The 20,074-nt window shown below is 51.9% G+C and overlaps 1 protein-coding gene across 2 annotated transcripts in view; it reads left to right on the top strand.

Moving 5' to 3' along the window:
* Positions 1-20,074, top strand: part of FMN1 (formin 1) — a 405,926-nt gene that overhangs the window by 9,264 nt on the left and 376,588 nt on the right. The window contains exon 1 of one of the 2 annotated variants that reach the window (XM_068253926.1): positions 19,703-19,999. The exons of the other annotated variant lie outside the window; for it this stretch is intronic. The gene's annotated coding sequence lies outside the window, so the exon portion shown is untranslated. Of the gene's footprint in view, positions 1-19,702; positions 20,000-20,074 lie in introns of those variants that run through there. 2 annotated transcript variants of the gene reach the window in all.

The following is a 20,074-nucleotide window of genomic DNA, read 5'->3' as shown; positions in this document are numbered from 1 at the left end:
GTCAGTTTTGGATAAGAGGGAACCACGCCCCAACCTTCTAACCCATCTGAGCGCAACGTCGAATGACGTGTATACCACAGATATGTCTTGCTCCACCAAACCGTCATTGACCGACGACCCTTTCGGAAAAGACAGGTGATGAATAAGGCGGAAGGACCCTGGTTCCCTCTTAGGGACAACACCCAGGGGAGAGACTATCAAGCCATCTATCGGGCAAACATCAAAAGGACCCGCCACCCGTTCCGACTTGATTTCCTTCCCTAGTTTTTCTGACACAACCTCAGGCAGTGCACACGCCGATTTTAAATTGCGATGGGGCCCATCACCGCGCGATGCACATTGGCTGGGAATAACGAAACCGTCCGTGAAACCCAGCCGCAAGAAATTAGCATCTTCCGTACGCGGGTACTTACATAGAAACGGTTCCATCCTTAGAATTCTCACCGGCGTCCTCCCTCTTGTTGCCAGCCTCCGAAGTCCTTCCTCGTTTCTGTTTGTAGCACCTGGACACCGGGTGTGACCCTCCGCAGCCCGAGCACTCGTGCTTGAACCGGCAGGATGAGCCGAACTTACATGTGGCGTCATTAAACTGCCAGCACAGCCCTTTTGTCCTGCTGACTGATTTCCCCGAGGAACCTGCACTTTCTTGGCCCCGAAAGGACTGCTGCCCGGAAGATGGGATCATCAGGCTCATCCACAATTCGATATCCTTGTGGTTCCAGCACACCGAAGGGCGAACTGCCTTCCTCTGCCTGAATGCCTCATCATATCTCAGCCAGGCGTCCCCCCCATATCTCCTATACGCCTCACCTATAGCATTCTGATAACAAAACAGGGCAGAACAACACTCCGGGTTCTTCTCCCCAATAACGCATGCCATGATCTCAAAAGCCTGCAGCCAGTTCTGAAAAGTGCGCGGAATCAAACGATACCTGCGCCTTTCCTCCTCCTCTTTTTTGGATTCGGTAGATTTTACCTTATCCAAGTTAAATTTGGCCAGGTGCAAAAGGGAGAACATTTCAACAAACTCCCCCTTCCAAATTTTTTCGCGTACCTCTGCCTTTAAATGGACACCTAAGGGACCGCTGAGGCAAACATACATTTCTGCTTTTGACGCATCGGCCAACCTTATAACCTCAGCCTCACTTGTCTTCTCCGTTTCCACTTCGCCCTCGCTGGTCTGTACCGCAACCTCAGAGCTCCCTGCCTCAACCAGAGGCAACGTCACCCTGGCCTGCTGCGTTGCGGTCTCCCCCCCAACCCCCGGTGAACTCACCATACCCGTCTGTTGCCTAGGCACTCCGGCTATTGCCCCGCCAGGGATGGCGGACTGCCACTCGGGCAACTGGCAAACCACCGGCGCTTGCGCCTGCAATGGGCCCGTCCAGACCCCCGCAGGTGTAACCTGAACCGCTGGCGCCCCCCCCAACAGGGACCTCATGCCTGCTAAGAATGATTCCAGCGCAGGGAGAATTACGGCCTGCGCACTGCCCGGCACCACCCCCGTGGCCTGCGCCCTCCCCGCTTGCCATCCCATACCCCCACTATCCGGCATACTATTAAAGACATAGCTGGCATTAGCCTTACCTGGTGGCGCAGGGGGGGCGCCCTGCCCGACCGCTTGTCCGGCTCCTGCTGGGATTCCTGGTGCTCCCCTTGTCGCTGCTGCCATGCTGCTGCCTCCACCCGCGTCACCAACTTGCTGTCCGATCCCCTGCCCTCCCTGGCTGGAGGGGGGTGCCACATTCTGTGCCTGGCTGCTCCCAGAGCTGCTCCCAGCCACCACGTCATGGCTCCTGCTTCTGGTGGTCGGAGCGTCCCGCTGGGGTGAACTGCGGGCCGCTGCCCCGCTCTGCGATGAGGCGGCGCCCGTGCGGCTGGAGCTGTCGCCTTTCTTCTTCCTGGCCGCATGAGAGGCCTGCTGCGTAGCGGCCGCTGCTCCCGCCTTCTCCGCTGCCTTCCCCCGCCTGCTGCCGCTCGATCCTCCGCTTTTCCCTCTGGGATTCCCCTTGGCCGAAACCCCCGTGGAGTGCCTCTTCGCCGGGGGCGCCTGGGGATCCCGCGCTGGACTCCCGCTTCTCCTCTGCGACCCTCCGGTCGGCTCAGGGCTGAGGCGATTGGGCGGCCTGGATGTTCTCCGCCCGAGATCCTCCTGCTGCCCGCTAGGGCCAGCTGACATGGCGGCGATCTGCCCGGCTACCCAGTCTGGTCCCCTGGAAGCCGCCTCCTCTCTAATCCGGGTCACCAAGGCCTCAATCCCCTCCATGCTGCAGGCAACAGGGTGCGTCCAGCCAGCTTCCTCTCCTAGAGCCTGACTGGCAAACTCCGCCCCCCGCCTCCTATCCAAACCTCACACCACTCCCCGTAGCCACCCCCCTTGATCCATTAACCCTGTCCTTCCTCTGCAGGCCACACTATCATGTGTGGCCTTCCAGACTCCGCTTTCCTACGCTTCCAGGCCTGTTCTTTACTTTTTGAACGATGGTCGTTGGAAAAGATCTGGCAGAATGGATCGTTCTTTACCAACGACATATCTCGTTGGTCGGTCGTTTTAATGATCGTTCGTGCACTTTTTACGAACGATCGTCGGGCAATGCCGTCGGTAACGATCGTTTTAAACGACTATAGTCACATGTCTGTACGCACCCTAACACAAGAGCCTAACTAAGCTTGCCCTATGTTTACAGCAGGTTCTCTAATTACTGCAGCCACATGAGTGAATGAAAAGGCTGACGCTGCCTGCCTTTTATAAGGGTGGGGGGGCTCCAGGAGGGAGTGTAGCCCGATTGGCTACCCTGTGTCTGCTGACTGTGATGTAGAGGGTCAAAGTTGACCCTAATGATGTAGTATATGGGGCGGGTCGAACTCGCATATAGTTCTCGGTTCACCACGAACGCAAACCACCGAAGTTCGCGCGAATCGGTTCGCAGTCGAACCATTCAGGCCATCTTTATTCCCCACATGGCTTGTGGCAAACTGCAAACAGGACTTCCTATGCTTTTCTTTTAACAATGGCTTTCTTCTTGCCATTCTTCCATAAAGGTTAACTTTGTGCAGTGCACGACTAATAGTTGTCCTATGGACAGATTCCCCCACTCGTCCAGAGTCCCCATGGGCCTCTTGACTGCATTTCTGATCAGCGCTCTCCTTGTTCGGCCTGTGAGTTTAGGTGGACGGCCTTGTCCTGGTAGGTTTACAGTTGTAGGTTTACAGTTGTGCCATAATCCTTCCATTTCTGAATGATCGCTTGAACAGTGCTCTGTGGGATGTTCAAGGCTTTGGAAATCTTTTTGTAGCCTAAGCCTGCTTTAATTTTCTCAATAACTTTTTATCCCTGACCTGTCTGGTGTGTTCTTTGAACTTTATTGTGTTGTTGCTCCCAATATTCTCTTAGGCCTGGTGCACACCGAGCGTTTTTTGAAGCGATCCGCAAACCGCTTCCGCCTTGGAAAATGCTTGGCTAATGTATTTCAATGGCCTGGTGCACACCCGCGGTTTGCGGTCTTTGTGGGTCCTGCACCAGCGGTTTGCAGAAGCGTTTCTGCCTCAATGTAAAGTATAGGAAAAGCTCAAACCGCTCTGAAAACTGCTAGATCAGAGTGGTTTCCAGGCATTTTTGTTACAGAAGCTGTTTAGTAACAGCTTTTACTGCAACAATTTACTGCAACAATATTTGTAATCTGCTACACAAAAACGCTCCAAAAACGCTAGGCATGTTTAGAAAACGTCTCTAAACATGCCTAGAATCGCTCTGAAATCTGTTCCAAAAACCTCTAGCGTTTTGAGGATCTGCTAGTGGTTTTGGTGTGCACTGGGCCTTAGGGCTCGTTTCCACTGTAGCGGTGCGGAATCGCCTGGATTCCACCGCTGAAGAAATCCCATGCGGCTTTACCCGCGATTTCGCATGCGATTTCGCATGGCAAGGAGCCAGGCGAATTTAACCATGTCACTGCCTGTGTAAAGTTCCATTGCCTTTCATGCGAAATCGCATGCAAAATCGCGGGGAAATTCGCATGACAAAGCCGCATGCGATTTCCCTATTGAATGCATTAGCGGCGATTCGCCCGCATTCCTGCCGCACGCGAAATCTGACGACCCTGTCGTGCAGATTTTTCCCGCACTGAAAAACGCCGCCGCCGCACACGTGGAAACAGCCCTATCCACTAACATTGAGTATGCGAATCCGCATGCAGTGCCCGCATGCGGATTTGCTATAGTGGAAACGAGCCCTTAGGCAACCTCTGAGGCCGTCACAGAGCAGCTGTATTTGTTCTGACATTAGATTACACACAGGTGCACTCTATTTAGTCATTAGCACTCATCAGGCAATGTCTATGGGCAACTGACTGCACTCAGTCCAAAGGGGGCTGAATAATTACGCACACCCCACTTTGCAGTTATTTATTTGTAAAAAAAATTTGGAATCATGTATAATTTTCGTTCCACTTCTCACATGTACACCACTTTGTATTGGTCTTTCACGTGGAATTCCAATAAAATTGATTCATGTTTGTGGAAGTAATATGGCAAAATGTGGAAAACTTCAAGGGGGCCGAATACTTTTGCAAACCACTGTATTTTACCGTCCAAAATGATTTTACCGAATTGCCCATTGTGAATAGAGCCCATTGTCTGTTCAGATTTCAAAGGTTTCTTACGACAGTTCCTAGTGCCCTGGAATTGTTAGCTAAAGGGTTCCTGCATACAGACAGCTGAAGTCTGTGACTTCACCCCCAGTGAACTGCTCTCATGCAGCGCTGAGGCACTTGTTAGGCCCCTTTCAGACTGGCGACTGAACTGTGCATTTGCCGAGCAGTTCAGTCTCCTGTCTGCTGCCCGCTAGTGCAATAATCAGGTGCAATTTAAATGCAGCTGAATTGCTGAGGTTGTAACACCACGTGGCGCTAACAAGTGCCCGGCTGGTGCAGGAGAGCATCTGAGTGTGGAAGAAGCTGTGCTCAGGCCCGACATATTGGGCTCTATTCATAAAAGGTGGAGGAGAGATGAGGCAAAGCTGGCACTGCGATTCAGGTTGTTTATTGAAGTAGACAGTGGCGGCTCCAGCTTCAGATTTTTGGGGGGGCTCAAAGGGGGCACGAGGGCTGGCAGGCCGGGCTTGGGGGGGGGGAGGGAATGGCGAACATTTGGGCGTGGTCATGATGTCATGTGGGCGGGGCTAACTTTAATGTAGTTGTACCAGCTAATGTAGTTACATGAAAAAAAAATGAAGTAAACGCACATAATGACAGGTAGCCTTTCACCAGTAAATGCACATAAGAATCAGCTTTTCAGCAGTTAATGCACGTAATGACAGACAGCGTTTCCTCATTAAATGCACATAAGAGACAGCTTTTCACCAGTTAATGCACATAATGACAGACTGCGTTTCTGCAGTAAATGCACATAAAGGGACAGCTTTTCACCAGTTAATGCACGTAATGACAGACTGCGTTTCCGCAGTAAATGCACATAAGAGCCTGCTTTTCACCAGTTAATGCACGTAATGACAGACAGTTTCCCCATTAAATGCACATAAGAGCCTGCTTTTCACCAGTTAATGCATGTAATGACAGACAGTTTCCCCATTAAATACACATAAGAGACAGCTTTTCACCAGTTAATTCACATAATGACAGACTGCGTTTCCGCAGTAAATGCACATAAGGGACAGCTTTTTACCAGTTAATCCACATAATGACAGACTGCGTTTCCGCAGTAAATGCACATAAGGGACAACTTTTCACCAGTTCATGCACATAATGACAGACAGCATTTCCCCAGTAAATGCACATAAGAGACAACTTTTCACCAGTTAATTCACATAATGACAGACTGCGTTTCCGCAGTAAATGCACATAAGGGGCAGCTTTTCACCAGTTAATGCACATAATGACAGACTGCGTTTCCGCAGTAAATGCACATAAGGGACAACTTTTCACCAGTTCATGCACATAATGACAGACAGTGTCCTCAGCATAGGTAGCCAGGTGTATAGATGTCCCCAGTATATGTAGCCAGGCGTATAGCTGTCCCCAGTATATGTAGTCAGGCTGGTGGTGGTGGGCTGGGGGCCCCAGGGCACCTCAAACCTGACTGGTGGTGGGCTGGAGGCCTCATGCCTGCGTGGCTGGTGGGCTGGGGTCCCAGGGAAGCTCAGGCCTGGCTAGTGGTGGTGGGCTGGGGGCCCCAGGGCAGCTCAGGCCTGGCTGGTGGTGGTGGGCTGGGGGCCCCAGGGCAGCTCAGGCCTGGCTGGTGGTGGTGGGCTGGGGGCCCCAGGGCAGCTCAGGCCTGGCTGGTGGTGGTGGGCTGGGGGACCCAGGGCAGCTCAGTGGGTGCCAGTGGGTGGGGAGGAGGGTGCCAGTGGGTGGGGAGGAGGGTACCTGTGGGTGGAAAGGAGGGTGCCACTGGGTGGGGAGGAGGGTGCCAGTGGGCAGGAGGAGGGTGTCAGTGGGTAGGAGGAGGGTGCCAGTGGGTGGGGAGGAGGGTACCTGTGGGTGGTAAGGAGGGTGACACTGGGTGGGGGAGAAAGGTGCCAGTGGGTAGGAGGATAGTCTCAGTGGGTAGGAGGAGGGTGCCAGTGGGTGGGGAAGAGGGTGCCAGTGGGTAGGGGGGTCGTCAGTGGAGGGGGGAGAATGCCCGTGGGTGGGGAGGAAGGTGCCCCTGTGTGTGAGGAGATTGCCCTGGGGAGAGAAGACAGGAAGAAAAGGATCGAGGCGCCAGCCGCGCTAATAAGGGATGCGGGAGCCTGCTTTATTCCTCCCTCCCTCCTCCCTTCCTCTAAATGCCCCCACCTGCTGTGAATGTCCCCTCCGTAGGCAGTGTGTGCGGAGCGGAGCGGTAGGTCCTCTTACCGCAATCCATGCTCACCGGCAACTAGTCTCCTGCTTCCTGTGACGTCATGGTAAACAGGAAGCAAGAGACTAGTTGCCGGTGAGCATGGATTGCGGTAAGAGGACCTACCGCTCCGCTCTGCTCCGCACACACTGCCTACGGAGGGGGGGGGGGGGGACATTCACAGCAGGTGGGGGCGCATTCATAGGAAGGGAGGAGGGAGGGAGGAATAAAGCAGGCTCCCGCATCCCTTATTAGCGCGGCTGGCGCCTCGATCATTTTTTGTCATCTGACAAGTACAGACTTGCGGTGGCCACGGCCAGCGGGGGGGCTTTAAGAGGGGCTAACAAGTTGCCAGCTGGGGCTGAAGCCTGGGCAAGCCCCAGTGTAGCGCCGCCACTGGAAGTAGAATAAAATCACTTACAGTCAGAGGTACAGTTCGGTGCTATAGCAGGCTAAGTGGGCGCCGAGTCTGTGTCCCTCCCCATCTCTCCTCATTGCGTTGAACAAGCACTGGTAGCGTGAAACAGACGTCCGCAGGGGGACACAGAGCCCACTATAGCACCGAACTGTACCTCTGACTGTAAGTGATTTTATTCTACTTCAATAAACAACCTGAATCACAGTGCCAGCTTTGCCTCATCTCTCCTCCACTACATGTTTGCTATTTGCTATTCAGTTTGAGCACGCCATTCTAGGGAATCCACATCCTTACAGTCCATACTTAAAGGGGAACTGAAGAGAGAGGTATATGGAGGCTGCCATGTTTATTTCCTTTTAAGCAATACCAGTTGCCTGGCAGCTCTGCTGATCCTCTGCCTCCAATACTATTAGCCAAATCCCCTGAACAAGCATGCAGCAGATCAGGTGTTTCAGACTTTAACCACTTCACCACTGAGGGGTTTTACCCCGAGCACCAGAGCAATTTTCACCTTTCAGCGCTCCTTCCATTCATTCGTCTATAACTTTATCATTACTTATCGCAATGAAATGAACTATATCTTGTTTTTTACGCCACCAATTAGGCTTTCTTTAGGTGGGACATTATGCCAAGAATTATTTTATTCTAAATGTGTTTTAATGGGAAAATAGGAAAAAAAATTATTATTTTTCAGTTTTCGGCCATTATAGTTTTTAAATAATGCATGCTACTGTAATTAAAACCCATGAAATTTATTTGCCCTTTTGTCCCGGTTATAAAACCGTTTAAATTATGTCCCTATCACAATGTTTGGCGCCAATATTTTATTTGGAAATAAAGGTGCATTTTTTTCAGTTTTGCGTCCATCCCTAATTACAAGCCCATAGTTTATAAAGTAACAGTGTTATACCCTCTTGACATAAATATTTAAAAAGTTCAGTCCCTAAGGTAACTATTTATGTATTTTTTTAATTGTAAATTTTTGAATTTTTTTTTAATTACAAAAAAAAAATGGGGAGTGTGGGAGGTAATGAGTTTTTTGTGTAACACTCATTTATTTCTATGTGAAAAATGCTCAGGGTGTAGTTTTACTATTTGGCCACAAGATGGCAACAGTAACTTTTTGTGTATTGCGACCTGCGAGCGTCCTTCCGGATGCTCGCAGGAAGTAGTAGGAGGCTGTGAGTGTTTGTTTTTTCTCACAATGATCGCGCTGCCCATCGGAGAGCAGCGGAGCATTGTGGGGCTTAGATCAACGAACAGGAATGGATTTTCCCGTTCATTGATCTCCGGGCGAGCGGGCGGCGGTGTGTTTACTAGCGGCGGGCGGCGTGTTTACGAGCGGGAGCGTGGACAGCAGCGGGAACGCGGAAAGTACGGATTTGGCTTTGTGGTTAAAAAAAATCTTGGAGGGAAATTACTGCATTCAGTATTTTAGACTTCTGTGTGCTAATTCATAAAAATGTTTACAGTTGCGATAGTAGTGCTGGGATTTCCCGAACTAGGCTGGCGGTAACATAATAAGCTGCCTGAGTTGATACATTTTCTCCATGCAGAGACAGCCTTACAATAAAAGAGGCAGCCCCAACTTCCCTTTAGATGTGCTTTTTTTTTTTAAACTGCCTCTCCTTGCCCTGAATCTGCGCTGAATCTGTCTATTAGGCCTCTTTTCCACGAACTGTTGAGCTGTGTGCTAAGCAAGCAGTTGCCAGGCAGCAGTGAGCAGTTACCAGGCAGCAGTGAGCAGTTACCAGGCAGCAGCGAGCAGTTACCAGGCAGCAGCGAGCAGTTGTTAGTGTTTGAGAGGCATTTCACTGCCTGTAAACAGTTCGTGGAAAAGAGGCCTTAGGGCTGGTGCACACCGAGCGGCTTTTTGGGCGTTTTCAGATCCGCTTGCGGCTGCGGATCTGCTTGGTCAATGTATCTCAATGGGGTGGTGCACACCAGAGCGGCAGGCGTTTTGCAGAAACGAAAAATGCCTGGGTGAGGCATTTTTTGGATTGCGGATGCGTTTCTGCCTCAATGTTAAGTATAGGAAAAACGCAAACCGCTCTGAAAAACGGCACTTCAGAGCGGTTTTGCAGGCGTTTTTGTTACAGAAGCTGTTCAGTAACAGCTTTACTGTAACAATATATGAAATCTACTATACTGAAAACCGCAGCAGCAATCCGCAAAACGCTAGCAAACCGCCTCATAAAAATAAAAAAAAGCGTTTAAAAATCTGCTAGCGTTTTGCGGATCTGCTAGCGGGTTTTGGTGTGCACCAGCCCTAAGTGTTTCTAAACAATCTATTTAATTGCCACAGCTTAGAAGAACTTCAAGAAATGTTACACATGCACACTTTCTGACAGGGTCGGACTGGGACACCAAGGGCCCATCAAGAAAGTTTCAGCCTGGGGCCCACCCCCCTCTCCTCCTCCCTCCCCCCCCCATTTTGGGCTCACATACACATGTACTCTAGAAATTTTGCACGACTTTATGGTAGGGAATAGATTGTGAGCAATTCTGAGGACAGTCTCCAATAGGGATATGTCTAAATGCGGCGCGCGCAGCGAAAGTAAATGCGTGTCACCACGCACTGGAACATCGGCGTGGTCATGATGAGTCATGGGCAGACTTAAAAAAAAAATACAAAACACAAAATAAGTAGCGGTGTTATTCACAGAGATTAGGTCTGACCAGATACATTTTAGATAAAATATTCAAGTAGTTACATGCCTCATGATGATTCATCAAGTAGTCAAATGGCAGCAGATACCCCCATAAAATGCAATCAGGTTGACGGCAGATACCCCCACACAATGCAATCAGGTTGGTGGCAGATACCCCCACAAAATGCAATCAGGTTCACGGCAGATACCCCCACACAATGCAATCAGGTTGATGGCAGATACCCCCACACAATGCAATCAGGCTGGTTGCAGATACCCCCACAAAATGCAAACAGGTTGGCTGCAGATACCCCCACACAATGCAAACAGGTTGGCTGCAGATATCCCCACACAATGCAATCAGGTTGGCTGCAGATACCCCACACAATGCAATCAGGTTGGCTGCAGATACCCCCACACAATGCAATCAGGTTGGCTGCAGATACCCCCACACAATGCAATCAGGTTGGCTGCAGATACCCCCACACAATGCAATCAGGTTGGCTGCAGATACCCCCACACAATGCAATCAGGTTGGCTGCAGATACCCCCACACAATGCAATCAGGTTGGCTGCAGATACCCCCACACAATGCAATCAGGTTGGTGGCAGAGATACCCCCACACAATGCAATCAGGTTGGCTGCAGATACCCCCACACAAAGCAATCAGGTTGGTGGCAGAGATACCCCCACACAATGCAATCAGGTTGGTGGCAGAGATACCCCCACACAATGCAAGTCCCCCCCCCAGCTTGGAAGGGGGGGCAGAGGGCACAGATAAGAGGTGAAGCCTCCCCGCCTCACCTAGGGGCCCCCCCTTCCGCTCACCCCCCTCCTCCAGAAGTGCAGCCAGCAGCGAGCAGAGAATAGCTTACCGTCTAAGCTTCAGATGATGCTATCTCCGCTCCGCATGCCGCTGCTGCCCTGCTGGTCTCTGTCTCCTGTAGTGACGGTGTCCAATCACGCTCTCGCAGGAAGTACTGCGAGAGCGTGATTGGACAGCGTCACTACAGCAGACAGAGACCAGCAGGGCAGCGGCATGCGGACTCGGAGCGGAGATAGCATCATCTCTGTAGCTATTCTCCGCTCGCTGCACTTCTGGAGGAGGGGGGTGCGCGGAAGGGGGGCCCCTAGGTGAGGGAGGGGGGACGCTTCCCCCCCTCCACGCCGCTCTGTGCCCAATTCCCCCCCTTTCAAGCTGTGCCCCCCTCCCTCTTAGCTCTGGGGCCCCCAGGAGGAGGGGCAGTCGGGGCCCACCGATGGGACCATCGGTGGTTCGGTGGCTCAATCCGAGCCTGCTTTCTGATGTGAAATATATCTGAAAACAGGTAACCAAGAGGTTAAACACAGCCTGGGGTATTCTGGAAAGTCTTTTTTAAGCCTGAAACACACCAGAGGAGTTTTTCTGAGCGTTTTGAGTTTTTAAATCTGCTGCTAAGGTTATCCTATGTGTCTGTGCACACTGGAGCGATGAGGTTTTGTAAAAAACCCCATAGCATTACATTGGGAAGAGGTTTTGAAACCTCTAAAAGCTCTTCCCAATGTAATGCTATAGGGTTTTTTACAAAACCTCATTGCTCCAGTGTGCACAGACACATAGGATAACATTAGCAGCAGATTTAAAAACTCAAAACGCTCAGAAAAACTCCTTTGGTGTGTTTCAGGCCTTACACTGCTCTCACTGCTGCTGCCTGGGAGATCTGTCCCCATTATGGCCTCCTTTCCACGAACTGTTGAGCTGTGTGCTCAGCAAGCAGTTACCAGGCAGAAGTAAGCAGTTATCATGCAGTAAGAAGCAGTTACCAGGCAGCAGTGAGCAGTTGAGAGAGTTTGAGAGGCATTTCACTGCCTATCAACAGTACTTGGAAAAGGAGGCCTAACTTTGCTGTTATCGCTCTCTCACCTTTTCTAAACAGACAGTATTCTCCGTCCCAATACCGCCTGCTCTAATCTTTATGAATTGACATTTAGGCCTAGTGCACACCAAAAATCGCTAGCAGATCCGCAAAATGCTAGCAGATTTTGAAACGCTTTTTCTTATTTTTCTGCAGCGTTTCAGCTAGCGTTTTGCGGTTTTGTGTAGCGGTTTTGGTATAGTAGATTTCATGTATTGTTACAGTAAAGCTGTTACTGAACAGCTACTGTAACAAAAAACGCCTGGCAAACCGCTCTGAAGTGCCGTTTTTCAGAGCGGTTTGCGGTTTTCCTATACTTAACATTGAGGCAGAAACGCATCCGCAATCCAAAATCTGCAGCAGCCCGGGAGTATGCGTTTCTGCAAAACGCCTCCAGCTCTAGTGTGCACCAGCCCATTGAAATACATTACCCTAGCGGATCCGCACCCTCAAGCAGATCGCAAACCGCAGCGGAAACGCTCCAGTGTGCACTAGGCCTTTGTGACATGTGTTGAGATAATCACAGCAAAAGGTGGTAATTTACCTCACTGCTCAGGAATTTCAGCTATTCATGCGGTAACAGCTTTTATGAATTGACATTTTGCTAAGTAGTCGGTAAAGTCAGCTGTATTGAGCATTACCACATGCGGGAATGCTTTATGAATAGAGCCCATTGTGGTTCTCAACAGCTGGGTAACGCCAGAGCGTCTTAAGCACTGACACACTTGGTGTGGCAAACGCTGCCATTTGACTGTATTTTAATTGCACCTGAATGGCGCATGTGGGCAGCAACTGGAAGGCTGAACTGCCCAATAAGGGCTGGTGCACACTAGAGCGGTTCTGGAACATTTTTAAAAACGCTAGCTGTTTGAAAACTGCTTGGGTAATGTATTTCAATGGGCTGGTGCACACCAGAGAGGTTCATTTTTTTCCACAGACACAAACTCGGGGACTGCAGCATTTTTTAGATTTCTGAGGCGTTTCTGCCTCAATGTTAACAAATAGGAAAATGGAAAACTGCTCTGAAAACCGCTAGATCAGAGCGGTTTTACAGGTGTTTTTGTTACAGAAGCTGTTCAGTAACAGCTTTACTGTAACAATATATAAAATCTGCTGCACAAAAACGCTTCAAAAAACACTAGGCATGTTAGAAAACCTCTCGAAGGCCCTATTCACACTTTAAAGAGCAAAAAAAGGCGATTACCGCAGGCGTTTTGCGGGAGTGATATTTCACTGCAGCGGCTTTTCCATTCGTATTTAGCACTTCTATAGCACTCTAACGTGATCGCCAGCAAATCACCTGAAAATGGTGCTAGCTACGCGTTTGCATTTGGGGATTTGCGTTAATCGCTAGGGATTAACGCAATTCGCCCAAGTAAGAACGGGCCCATAGGGTATTAAAGCACTAGCGATTTAAAAAGCGCTAGCGCTTGAGCATTTTGCTGAAATCGCCGGCAAAACGCTCTAGTGTGAATGGGGCCTAAACATGCCTAGGATCGCTCTGAAAATCTACTTCAAAAACATTTAGCGTTTTGTGGATCTGCTAGAGGTTTTTGGTGTGCACTGGCCCTAAGTGTGCAGTTCAGCCTCCTGCAGTGGCGTAGCTAAAGAGCTATGGGCCCCGATGCATATTTTGCATTGGGAACCCCCAAGCATGCTATAAATAACAATTGATACGGTTCATCAAAACCAATAGAAGACAACCACAGTGTCAAAGGTGCAAGAAGAGGATGGGGAACAGTTTGTTAATGATTACTACTATTCAAAGCATCTACAGAAGTGAATATTATCAGCAAAGGATCAATAGAGAGCTAATACTGTGGTTGAGGGTGGGCCCCTCTAGCCCAAGGACCCTGATGCAGTCGCTACCTCTGCACCCCCTATTGCTACGCCTCTGGCCTCCTGTCTGAAAGAGGCCAAACAGTTTTCTGTTTTATACAATTGAAAGGAGGATCTCTCTGGGAACGCCCTCTCAGAGAACATGTAATCTGGGATTGGACAGGTTTGCACTTCCAGGCGGAAGTGACATGATAATTGCACACCCTTTTCTCTATCCAGCATACATACCAGCACAGGGAGTGAAAGCAACTTACAACTAAAGGTGTTCACAGCTTCTTCTGATAAATGTTTTAGGTAGGCTTGTGGTATTTACTTCAATCTACATTCTGTAGCATGGTTTGATTAGATAATACTATATTCAATATAATCCAATGGCTTCCTATTGGAAATCACAGTTTATGATGTATGCAAGTAAAGTAAAATAATATGTTTACTTGGGTATTCTACCCAGATGGAATATTGCCAATCACATTGTCCCAGGTGGATCCTTGTATTATGTTACTATTAGTTTTGGTGGTTCCTGGACAGATGTGCTCATATTGGGAGTCGCATGGTCATCAGGGATTAAAAGGAACTTGAAGTGAGCGGCTATATTTATTTCCGTTTAGGGCCCGTTTCCTCTAGAGTGAATCTGCATGTGTTTCCTGCATGCAGATTTGCATAAACAATACAATTGGATGGGACGGTTTCCACTAGTCAGGATTTCTGAGTGTTTTTCTGTGCAGAATGCACAGGTGATGAAATGGAATGCAATGGTGATGAAAAGTTGAAATGAGTGTTAGAAGGGGGATGTAATGGATAGAGTTAAGCATATAGTACATATAAGTATGCTTTACTGAAGCTGAAAATGCATATGTTGCCTGGTAAAACATACAGCATGCTGTGTGTTAATCCGATGGAAACCTCTACATTACTGATTCACTGATGTAAATGTTCCAAAGAAATTGCATTGTGTTGCTTTGAGTTTATATTGTTCGTTGTGACGGAATATTATGGATGCAGCATGAAAGGACCTTGTTCACATTTGATCCCTCAGGTGACAGTTTGTGGCCAATGTTGTTGTCCCTAGCCTGCAGCCTAGCCTGTGTTCCGTCACTATGGAGGGCATCAGAAAGATGTGTGGTGCAGTGAGTGAATGATTGATTGAGTCAGCATACTGGATCACTCATCGACCCATCACGGCTGCCATATGCACACTAGATTCTCGGACAAGGTGGTCTTCAGAGGCCTCCAAAGGCTAGGTTCACAGTGGGGCATAACGTTCGCTTTGTAAAACAGCTTGCCGCACTGCAATGCATCACCTATGCGATGTTCACAGTGCGGCGGGGTGTGTTATAAGAATGTGTGGCATCCCAATGCACCACATGCTGTGCATTACCAGTTACAGTGTATGTATGTATGTATGTGTGTCTATGACAGGGGATCCATCTGAAAATGGCGCCTGTGAATAATGGCGCACCGTGTTGCTGCTAATCTGTTTGCCGCTTATCGCTATTTAACGTTAAAGCCTTATTGTTGTTTAACATTAAAGCCTTATTGTTATTTAGCGTTAACACACAGAACCCTCTCTGTACCTATCCCTAACCCCTAAGACCCCCCTGGTGGTGCCTGACCCTAAGAGCCCCCTGGTGGTGCCTGACCCTAAGAGCCCCCTGGTGGTGCCTGACCCTAAGAGCCCCCTGGTGGTGCCTGACCCTAAGAGCCCCCTGGTGGTGCCTGACCCTAAGAGCCCCCTGGTGGTGCCTGACCCTAAGAGCCCCCTGGTGGTGCCTGACCCTAAGAGCCCCCTGGTGGTGCCTGACCCTAAGAGCCCCCTGGTGGTGCCTGACCCTAAGAGCCCCCTGGTGGTGCCTGACCCTAAGAGCCCCCTGGTGGTGCCTGACCCTAAGACCCCCCTGGTGGTGCCTGACCCTAAGACCCCCCTGGTGGTGCCTGACCCTAAGACCCCCCTGGTGGTGCCTGACCCTAAGACCCCCCTGGTGGTGCCTGACCCTAAGACCCCCCCTGGTGGTGCCTGACCCTAAGACCCCCCCCCCTGGTGGTGCCTGACCCTAAGACCCCCCCTGGTGGTGCCTGACCCTAAGACCCCCCCTGGTGGTGCCTGACCCTAAGACCCCCCCCTGGTGGTGCCTGACCCTAAGACCCCCCCCCTGGTGGTGCCTGACCCTAAGACCCCCCCCTGGTGGTGCCTGACCCTAAGACCCCCCCCTGGTGGTGCCTGACCCTAAGACCCCCCCCTGGTGGTGCCTGACCCTAAGACCCCCCCCTGGTGGTGCCTGACCCTAAGACCCCCCCCCCTGGTGGTGCCTGACCCTAAGACCCCCCCCTGGTGGTGCCTGACCCTAAGACCCCCCCTGGTGGTGCCTGACCCTAAGACCCCCCCCCTGGTGGTGCCTGACCCTAAGACCCCCCCCCCGGTGGTGCCTGACCCTAAGACCCCCCCCCCCGGTGGTGCCTGACCCTAAGACCCCCCCCCGGTGGTGCCTGACCCTAAGACCCCCCCCCTGGTGGTGCCTGACCCTAAGACCCCCCCCCCGGTGGTGCCTGACCCTAAGACCCCCCCCCCCCCGGTGGTGCCTGACCCTAAGACCCCCCCCCCCCCGGTGGTGCCTGACCCTAAGACCCCCCCCCCCCGGTGGTGCCTGACCCTAAGACCCCCCCCCCCCCGGTGGTGCCTGACCCTAAGACCCCCCCCCGGTGGTGCCTGACCCTAAGACCCCCCCCCCCCCCCCCGGTGGTGCCTGACCCTAAACCCCCCCCCCCCCCGGTGGTACCTGACCCTAAGACCCCCCCCCCCGGTGGTGCCTGACCCTAAACCCCCCCCCCCCCCCCCGGTGGTGCCTGACCCTAAGACCCCCCCCCCCCCCGGTGGTGCCTGACCCTAAGACCCCCCCCCCCCGGTGGTGCCTGACCCTAAGACCCCCCCCCCCCCCCCGGTGGTGCCTGACCCTAAGACCCCCCCCCCCCGGTGGTGCCTGACCCTAAGACCCCCCCCCCCCGGTGGTGCCTGACCCTAAGACCCCCCCCCCGGTGGTGCCTGACCCTAAGACCCCCCCCCCTGGTGGTGCCTGACCCTAAGACCCCCCCCCTGGTGGTGCCTGACCCTAAGACCCCCCCCCCTGGTGGTGCCTGACCCTAAGACCCCCCCCCTGGTGGTGCCTGACCCTAAGACCCCCCCCCCCCGGTGGTGCCTGACCCTAAGACCCCCCCCCCCCCCGGTGGTGCCTGACCCTAAGACCCCCCCCCGGTGGTGCCTGACCCTAAGACCCCCCCCCCCCGGTGGTGCCTGACCCTAAGACCCCCCCCGGTGGTGCCTGACCCTAAGACCCCCCCCTGGTGGTGCCTGACCCTAAGACCCCCCCCCGGTGGTGCCTGACCCTAAGACCCCCCCCCGGTGGTGCCTGACCCTAAGACCCCCCCCCGGTGGTGCCTGACCCTAAGACCCCCCCCCGGTGGTGCCTGACCCTAAGACCCCCCCCCGGTGGTGCCTGACCCTAAGACCCCCCCCCCCGGTGGTGCCTGACCCTAAGACCCCCCCCCCCGGTGGTGCCTGACCCTAAGACCCCCCCCCCTGGTGGTGCCTGACCCTAAGACCCCCCCCCTGGTGGTGCCTGACCCTAAGACCCCCCCCCTGGTGGTGCCTGACCCTAAGACCCCCCCCCTGGTGGTGCCTGACCCTAAGACCCCCCCCCCCGGTGGTGCCTGACCCTAAGACCCCCCCCCCCGGTGGTGCCTGACCCTAAGACCCCCCCCCCCGGTGGTGCCTGACCCTAAGACCCCCCCCCCCCCCCGGTGGTGCCTGACCCTAAGACCCCCCCTGGTGGTGCCTGACCCTAAGACCCCCCCCCCCCTGGTGGTGCCTGACCCTAAGACCCCCCCCCCCTGGTGGTGCCTGACCCTAAGACCCCCCCCCCCCCTGGTGGTGCCTGACCCTAAGACCCCCCCCCCTGGTGGTGCCTAATCCTAACCACCCCCCTGGTGGTGCCTAACACTAAGACCCCCCCCTCCTCCCAGTGGTGCCTAACCCTAACCTTGACAGTGTTACATTAAATCGATTCACCGTTTTGCAGTTAAATAACGTCTGCAGTTTGGCTTATGTAGGGCGCTATTGATAAATAACTTTACTGTGGGCAATGACGTCTGCTGTTTGGCAAATGAACAGCACTATTGGTAAATAACGTTAGTGTGTGCTGTTTTTTCTTTTTTCACTGATCCGTATGACAGGGTCTGTGTGAAAGTGTATACAGCCTGTATTGGTGTATCTATTCGTACGTTTGTAGTTTGCGTAGTGATGGTCACTATGATGAAAAAGCTGTACCATTGTCCCAGAGTAAATTGCTTTGTAAATTAATTTCGATCTTAGCTGTCACAGTGAGTGGTTTAAATCTGATGGTTGTGACCTATTCCCGACAGGTTTTGTACTAGCTTATCTCCTCATAAGGGGATTCTCAGGGCTTTAGGCAGAGATGAATTAAGATGTATTGGGACACTAGATATGGTAATAGATTTGGGGCCCACTTGTGGTACTTTTGGATCCCGTTTTCTGCAAGCGGGCAGAGAAACGCTTGGCATCGGTTCCCCTCCTGTGAATTGCAGCAGGTTTTGACCTTGGTAGGGGGACATGTAATGGTCGATCTACCGATCCTAGATGCTACCTCTAGTATCCAGGACAAAACAAGATGACGGGAGATGGGATCAAGCGCGGCATTTGCGTGAACAGGAAAAGCCATTACATAGGTTTATTCGAATGGACAGCACTTGAGGGAATCCTTGACCTCTACATTTAGCGCCAGTGTGAAACAGGCCTTATTTTCATGGGTGGCGCCAGGTGGGTGCTTTGGGGTGCTGAAGCACCCCCTAAAATTCTCCAAGCACCCTCAGCTGCTCTTTCCCTTCTGTATTGCTACAAGAAAATGGCCGATGTCCACAAATGCGGACATGGGCGGCCATTTTCTTGTAGCACTACAGAGGGAGAGGAGGCGGGAGATGCCTGACGTAGGAGAGGAGGCAGCGGGCTGGGAATAGGCACAGAGGTAGCGCCCACCAGCTCACAAGGATGCACGAGCGGCAGCCACGTGCTGGGGCAGCCGTGCTACCCACGCGCTGGGGCAGCCGTGCTACCCACGCGCTGGGGCAGCCGTGCTACCCACGCGCTGGGACTACTTACACTGGGGCAGCTGTACTACCTACACTGGGACTACCCATGCTGGGGCAGCTGTGTACTACCCATGCTGGGGCAGCTGTGTACTACCCATGCTGGGGCAGCTGTGTACTACCCATGCTGGGGAACTATACATAGCTCCCAACTGTCCCTCTTTTGGAGGGACAGTCCCTCTCTGGGAGCCCTGTCCCTCTGTCCCTCTTTCTCATTAATTTGTCCCTCTTTCAGGACTTTGTCCCTCTTTCTATGTAAATATGAGTATCTACTGAAAAATGTTTGATTGGCTTTAAACTTAATTCCCATCTTTTAAATTGATATTTCTTATTTTCAAATGTTAATATGGAGGAAAATAAACCCGGATACTAGAAAGGACCAGTGTGGTTTGAATTAAATTTTTCTTATGAAATCTTTATGGTATGCATGGTATGGGGTGTGATCAGGGGCGTGGCTTAAGTGTCCCTCTTTCTCATCTCAACAAGTTGAGAGGTATGATACTACCTATACTGGGGCAACTTTATTACATATACGTGCCCACTTTCCAGTGCATAGACGCGCCCCTGTTTTGGCGCTTAGTGAGTCGCAAGTTCAAAGCTACTCCTAGAGAAGATCCAGCACCTGCATAGCACCCTCTACATTTTTTTTTCCTGGAGCAGGTGTTGTTTTCAAACTCCCCTACTGAATAGCAGTTGCTCAATCCACCTGCCAGGATAGTGTATGCAAGTAGGCTGGCCGTCTGACATCTTTGTAGAGATCCTTGCCAAAGACTGCTTTTTACTTCAGATAACGTAAATCTTTCAGAATACAGATGCAGTTTTCTTCAAGTGCTCCTAGATCGTGCCCCTTTAAGTGTGCCAAGCCCCCAGAGCGATGATTGGATGACAGTAACGAGAGGGAGAAGAGGTCAGAATGAGATGTGCGGATTGTACAGCTTGGCAAGTGTTGAGCATCATTCATTCATAGCATGGCAATGGAAGGAAGGGGTACAGCACGTCCACAGGTCTATAGGAATATGTGAATGATATACATTCAGAGGATGTAGGTAGCCTGTGACATCACTTCAGGAGAGAGTTTGGCAGCTGCTCGCCTGGGAATGTATAAGCTGCAGATCCAGTAACGGGACAAGATGTGATTGGAGGTGATGGAGCAGGGAGGCGGCAGAGACTGGAGCAGACAGCCTGGAAAAGCTGCAGATATAGGAAGGTAAGGGGAAAGCAAGCAGTGACTGAGGCAGATCAGCAGCACCTCCAGCATGGTGAGCAGCCAGCCTCTCTCCAG

The sequence above is a fragment of the Hyperolius riggenbachi genome, chromosome 9 (assembly GCF_040937935.1).
Source record: "Hyperolius riggenbachi isolate aHypRig1 chromosome 9, aHypRig1.pri, whole genome shotgun sequence".
Lineage (NCBI taxonomy): Eukaryota > Metazoa > Chordata > Amphibia > Anura > Hyperoliidae > Hyperolius > Hyperolius riggenbachi.
This window is presented reverse-complemented; position numbering and strand designations above follow the sequence as displayed.